This window comes from Pollachius pollachius, assembly GCF_949987615.1.
Source record: "Pollachius pollachius genome assembly, chromosome: 18".
NCBI classification, from domain to species: Eukaryota; Metazoa; Chordata; class Actinopteri; order Gadiformes; family Gadidae; genus Pollachius; species Pollachius pollachius.
The window spans coordinates 5,137,197-5,144,180 of NC_136951.1; positions in this window are offsets into that span (position 1 = coordinate 5,137,197).

Genomic DNA, 6,984 nt, shown 5'->3' on the forward strand with positions numbered 1-6,984 from the left:
CCACGCCTCGCCTGGTGTTGCTCGCTGGACGGCAGTCAAAATCCCTCCTCCTCCTCCCTCTCCATCTCTGTTGCTAGGGAGTGGGGGGACAAACAACCACGAGTTGGAGATGAATGCGCCACAGAGATGATGGAGAGAATTAAAGAGAGCAAGAGAAAGAGAGAGGGATAGAGGGATGGGGAGTCGGAGAGAGAGAGTAGTAGGGGTGAAAGAGAGTGAGAGGGAGGGAGAGAGAAAGGGTTGGGAGAGAGATGGAGCAGGGGGAGAGAGAGACACACAAACAATCACACACACTCACACACACTCTTACATACTCACACACACTCACTCTCCCTCCCTCTAACCCAGGGATCTCAAACTCAACTTACCTGGGGGCCACCGGAGGTAGAGTCTTGGTCAGGCTGGGCCGCATCAATTATTCCACAGAAAAAAGTAGCACAACTGACCCAATCTAAGTTAATGATCAGGCTATAATTAGATCACGTTGGCTATGTAATCGCTGACAACAGGGGACATTTCATAGTGGTTGGTGGTAACCGGGACATTTAAGCGTCCTTTGGCTTTTGTCGGGACTCAGGATACGCAACTCAAAATTGTGACTGTCCCGGCAAAACCGGGACATCTGGTCACCCTATCACAAGTGATAAAAAAGCGTGGCAAGCCACTTAGCAAAAAGGTGCATTTGACAACAACGCCCGGGCCGCAGTAACACTAAACTTTGATGTCAAGTAGGGGGCCACAAAATATCATCCCACGGGCCTCAATTGGGCCCCGGGCCGCGAGTTTGAGACCCCTGCTCTAACCCCTCCCTGCTCCTTAATGACCTGTATCTGTACTTTCTAACCCCTACCTGCTCCTTAATGACCTTTCTCTGTACTGTCTAACCCCTACCTGCTCCTTAAAGACCTGTCTCTGTAATATCCAACCCCTACCTGCTCCTTAATGACTTGCCGCTGTACTGTCTAACCCCTACCTGCTCCTTAATGAGCTGTATCTGTACCGTCTAACCCCTACCTGTTCCTTAATGAGCTGTATCTGTACTGTCTAACCCCTACCTGCTCCTCAACGACCTGTCTCTGTACTGTCTAACCACTACCTGTTCCTTAATGACCTTTCTCTGTACTGTCTAACCACTACCTGTTCCTTAATGACCTGTCTCTGTACTGTCTAACCACTACCTGTTCCTTAATGACCTGTCTCTGTACTGTCTAACCACTACCTGTTCCTTAATGACCTGTCTCTGTACTGTCTAACCACTACCTGTTCCTTAATGACCTGTCTCTGTACTGTCTAACCACTACCTGTTCCTTAATGACCTGTCTCTGTACTGTCTAACCACTACCTGTTCCTTAATGACCTGTCTCTGTAATATCCAACCCCTACCTTCTCCTCAATGACTTGCCTCTCTACTGTCTACACACACACACACACATACTTTAGAAACACACACACACACACACACACACACACACACACACACACACACACACACACACACACACACACACACACACACACACACACACACTCAAACCCACTCACACAACTCCCAGTTTGAGAGGAGGGGATGTACAGAAGCCGAGAGAGCCCTACTGCTGGGGCTTACCAGGCCAGATAGATGGATAGATGGATAGATGAATAGATAGACTTTCAATTTTTTCTGTTTTTTACTTTTCATTCACCAAGACGCAGTTTGAACAGATGAGTTTCCAGTCTGCGGTGGAAGACGGGTCGGGTTTTAGCTGTCCCGAGGTCAGTGGGGAGCTCGTTCCACCACCGCGGAGCCAGGAAAGCAAACAATCAAGATGTTGTTGAGCGGCTGCTTGGGTTCTCCCGTCGAGAGGGCGTGGCGAGCCGCTTGGCAGGCCAGGGTGGACGGGACGAGGTGTACTGCTCTGACCATGTTCTGGATGTACGTTGGACCGTAGCCCTTTGAAGCACGCTAGGGAGGACGGAGAGAGGTATAGTGTGGGAGAACTTGGCTCAGTGGAAGAACAGCCGGTTCTGCTGATGTCCGGATGAGCTGCAGAGGACGAACAGCGCGTGCAGGAAGATCAGCCAGAAGGCAGCTGCCGCAGCCAAAGCCGGGTGTTTCCTGGGCCTGAGGGGGGGGGGGGGGGGGGGGGGGGGGGGGGAGGGGTAGAAGGTGACTGATAATACGGCGTGTACAGATCTTTGGAACTTGGATTTAATTACTTTATGACTCGATTTGAATAACAGGTGGCTACTGGTTCTGGTCTGCGGGGGCTCGTTTGGGCCGGTCTGCCAGGCCGGGACCGTCCCAGAACTGAGCCATGCCACAAGCGTCTGGCCCGGGGTCATGCATATTTTCTTTAAACGAAAGAAAGCCAGCTCGTTTACTGCTGCTACAGAGTGTAGGTTTGGTTTGGCTTTGCTCTGTGACAGTAATTGTAATTTTTAACTATTATATATGACACCTTCCCCTTGATGTTTCATTGTGCAAGCTAATAGGCTGATTGGTTGATAAGCAGGAACTAGCTCAGGCAATTTGTTTTGGTCCCAACTGTTAATCCTTTTCAGGTTCTTTCCAACTAGTATTTATGTTTCTAACTTGCTGAACTGAAGTCCCAGAAAACCACTCATGTGCACGCTCATCCATATCCCTCCACATGTTTCATCTGTCTCTGAATCTACATCCATCAGAGAGAGAGACAGAGACAGAGAGAGGATAGATGGGGAACGAGCCAGAGAGAGAAAAATGGAGAGAGCAAAGAGAGAGAGAGAGAGAGAGAGAGAGAGAGTAATGAGTGTAGAGACTGAAGAGGACTTATGTGAATTTAAGATTATCAGGTGCTCAGTAGTTTACAGTTTTTCTCAGTCGCTTTGGTACATTTCTCGAATCATCCTCAATATTTGCAATGTTGCAAAGTAAATACATTTCTCAAAACATTTCGTACAAATAGCAAAACACCATGGATTACCTCCAAAAGCCAGTCTCTTGCTCAAAGTCCTTAGTTCATCTCTCAAAAGTAAATATCTGTGTCAATGAATATGTCAGTGCCATCAGAATGACAAGTCCTTGTGTCATTGTGTACGGATAAGACAGTCAAATTGCTTATTCATGTCGTCAATATAACAGTGTACTCTGGAGGGATGTTCTGATTCAAACTATGGCTAAAGTTTTGAAGACAATTATTGTAAATTGTAAATTACACCTTAGTGTATGTGGGATATTGATTGCAAGAGACTGGACAAGATTCACATTTGTACTGTTTGTACTGTAATTTGTTGACAGACCATGTCATTGCTAGAAATGTTAACATAGGACAATCTCCTTAGGGTAAACTGTACATGCATTGCTGTAGGAATTACAGTGCAGTCTTCCTACACCTCCTGACGTTCCGGTCTGTTGGGCCACAAATTCTCACGCAGCCTCACTCCTCTTCCTCTTCTTCTTCTCTCTGGCTGTTGACCCCGTCCAATTCCTTGTCCTTCCATTGTCAGACAATGTAACATTGTGCTGTGCTCCAGCTATATACAGTGGGGCAAAAAACTATTTAGTCAGCCACCAATTGTGCAAGTGCTCCCACTTAAAAAGACGAGAGAGGCCTGTAATTTTCATCATAGGTAAACCTCAGCTATGAGAGACAAAATGAAAAAAAAAATCCAGAAAATCACATTGTCTGATTTTTTAAGAATTTATTTGCAAATTATGGTGGAAAATAAGTATTTGGTCACCTATAAACCAGCAAGATTTCTGGCTGTCACAGACCTGTAACTTCTTCTTTAAGAGGCTCCTCTGTCCTCCACTCGTTGCCTGTATTAATGGCACCTGTTTGAACTCCTTATCAGTATAAAAGACACCTGTCCACAACCTCAAACAGTCACACTCCAAACTCCACTATGGCCAAGACCAAAGAGCTGTCAAAGGACACCAGAAACACAATTGTAGACCTGCACCAGGCTGGAAAGTTTGAATCTGCAATAGGTAAGCAGCTTGGTGTGAAGAAATCAACTGTGGGAGCAATTATTAGGAAATGGAATACATACAAGACCACTGATAATCTCCCTCGATCTGGGGCTCCACACAAGATCTCACCCTGTGGGGTCAAAATGATCACAAGAACGGTGAACAAAAATCCCAGAACCACATGGGGGGACCTAGTGAATGACCTCCAGAGAGCTGGGACCAAAGTAGCAAAGGCTACCATCACTAACACACTACGCCCCCAGGGACTCAAATCCTGCAGTGCCAGACGTGTCCCCCTGCTAAAGCCAGTGCATGTCCGGGCCAGTTTGAAGTTTGCTAGAGAGCATTTGGATGATCCAGAACAGGATTGGGAGAATGTCATATGGTCAGATGAAACCAAAATATAACTTTTTGGTAAAAACTCAACTCGTCGTGTTTGGAGGAGAAAGAATGCTGAGTTGCATCCAAAGAACACCATACCTACAGTGAAGCATGGAGGTGGAAGCATCATGCTTTGGGGCTGTTTTTCTGCCAAGGGACCAGGACGTCTGATCCGTGTGACGGAAAGAATGAATGGGGCCATGTATCGTGAGATTTTGTGTGAAAACCTCCTTCCATCAGCAAGGGCACTGAAGATGAAACGTGGCTGGGTCTTTCAGCATGACAATGACCCCAAACACACCGCCCGGGCAACGAAGGAGTGGCTTTGTAAGAAGCATTTCAAGGTCCTGGAGTGGCCTAGCCAGTCTCCAGATCTCAACCCCATAGAAAATCTTTGGAGGGAGTTGAAACTCTGTGTTGCCCAGCGAAGGCCCAAAAACATCACTGCTCTAGAGGAGATCTGCATGGAGGAATGGGCCAAAATAACAGCAGCAGTGTGTGAAAACCTTGTAATGACTTACAGAAAACGTTTGACCTCTGTCATTGCCAACAAAAGGCATGTAACAAAGTATTGAGATGACCTTTTGTTATTGACCAAATACTTATTTTCCACCATATTTTGCAAATAAATTCTTTAAAGATCAGACAATGTGATTTTCTAGATTTTTTTTTTTTTCATTTTGTCTCTCATAGCTGAGGTATACCTATGATGAAAATTGCAGGCCTCTGTCATCTTTTTAAGTGGGAGAAATTGCACAATTGGTGGCTGACTAAATACTTTTTTGCCCCACTGTATATGCTTGACATATTATGACAACTTGTTCAACCATTTTGCTTGTAAAGACTTATGCAATGAACTAATGCCTAAATGTTGTGGGGGTGAGACTATTCAAATAGACCCATTACAATACATATTGATCAACATGAAATAAGCAATTGATAATGTAGGAAAGAGCAGAGAATTATACATAATCATTAGCATGAATGTACCAAAGCATTTGCAACTTGTTCGAAGGAATGAGAAACTGCTTTTTGATGTGCACAAGTGACAAAATGATGTGAAGATTGAACAAGTAGTTTTGAGAATTTCAATTCTGATATGAGAAATGTACCAAAGCGACTGAGAAAAACTGTAACAGACGAAAGGTTTATTTCCTAATGATGCTATATGGCAAGGACATAGCTTTGTGATAGCTTCCAGCTAATACAATATATTGTTCTAGCAAAGTGCTATCAGCCAGATGAAGAGCCCGACCCGCTGACTGTAGATTGTAGACGGGTGAGCCGTGAATGCTGGGTAATGCAGTTTATTTGGTTGAGTAGAAGAACGTTGATGACTTGCGCACGCATATGTGTATGTGTGTGTGTGCATGTGTGCGAGCCTTTGTTAGTGCGTGTGTGTGTTTCTCTTTCTGTGAGACACTTTGTTTTACGGTTTTATACTGTCTCTCCATAAAATAATGGTATTGGCATTTGGGCATAATGGGGTACTTATTTCCCATAACTCATTATCCATTAACATTGTCTTAGTTATCCAAATATGTTCAAATTACATTTTATAATGTTAAATATTCTTCACTAACTGGAATCAATTAAAGATTTAACACGAGACTCTGGTCTCTTGCCATTAGCATACATTTGCATATATTAGGCAAACGATGCTGGTGGCTGCTGCTACATGATTAACTGCTATTGTTTCAGAGGTAGACGGACAGACAGACAGACAGACAGACAGACAGACAGACAGACAGACAGACAGACAGACAGACAGACAGACAGACAGACACAGACAGACAGACGGACAGACGGAAAGGCTGCCAGCCAGACAGACATTCAGACAGAGAGACAGACGGACATACAGATAGCAAGGTGGAGAGACAGAGAGCTAGACAGAGAGATAGCAAGGTAGAGAGACAGAGAGATAAACAGACAGACAGACAGACAGACAGACAGACAGACAGACAGACAGACAGACAGACAGACAGACAGAAAGACAGAAGCATGGACAGAAAGACGGACAGACGGAGAGACAGGCAGACAGGCCAACAAGCAGGCAGAAAGGAAGACAGGCAGCCGGCAGTCTGCTGTGAAATATATTCTGACTAAAGATAATCATTTTAATTAATCTTGCCTACTTGGTCGTGTAATTTAAACATTTGCTGTGTTCAGTAGAGGGAGAGAGAGAGAGAGAGAGAGAGAGAGAGAGAGAGCGAGAGAGAGAGAGAGAGAGAGAGAGAGAGAGCGAGAGAGAGACAGAGAGAGAGCGAGAGAGAGAGAGAGAGAGAGAGAGCGGTAGAGCGGTAGAGAGAGAGAGAGAGAGAGAGCGAGAGAGAGAGAGAGAGAGAGAGAGAGAGAGAGAGAGAGAGAGAGCGGTAGAGAGGGAGAGAGAGATGAGATGTTAAATGGGTGTGTGTGTGTGTGGGAGGGGGCGGGTGTGTGTGTACATGCATGCATGCGCGTGGTGTGTGTGTGTTTGTGTTTGTAGATGCGTGTGTATACTGATGAGTATTGTCTCGTGTGAGACATACCTCAATGAAAAGTTTCAACTTAATTCATGAATAAATTATTATACTATTTTACAGGTATTCTTTGTCAAACTTTCTCTTAGAAACTGTTTAAATTGACCTCAAATAAGCCCTGTGCACTACTGTTCTAAAGGGGGGCGCACTGCG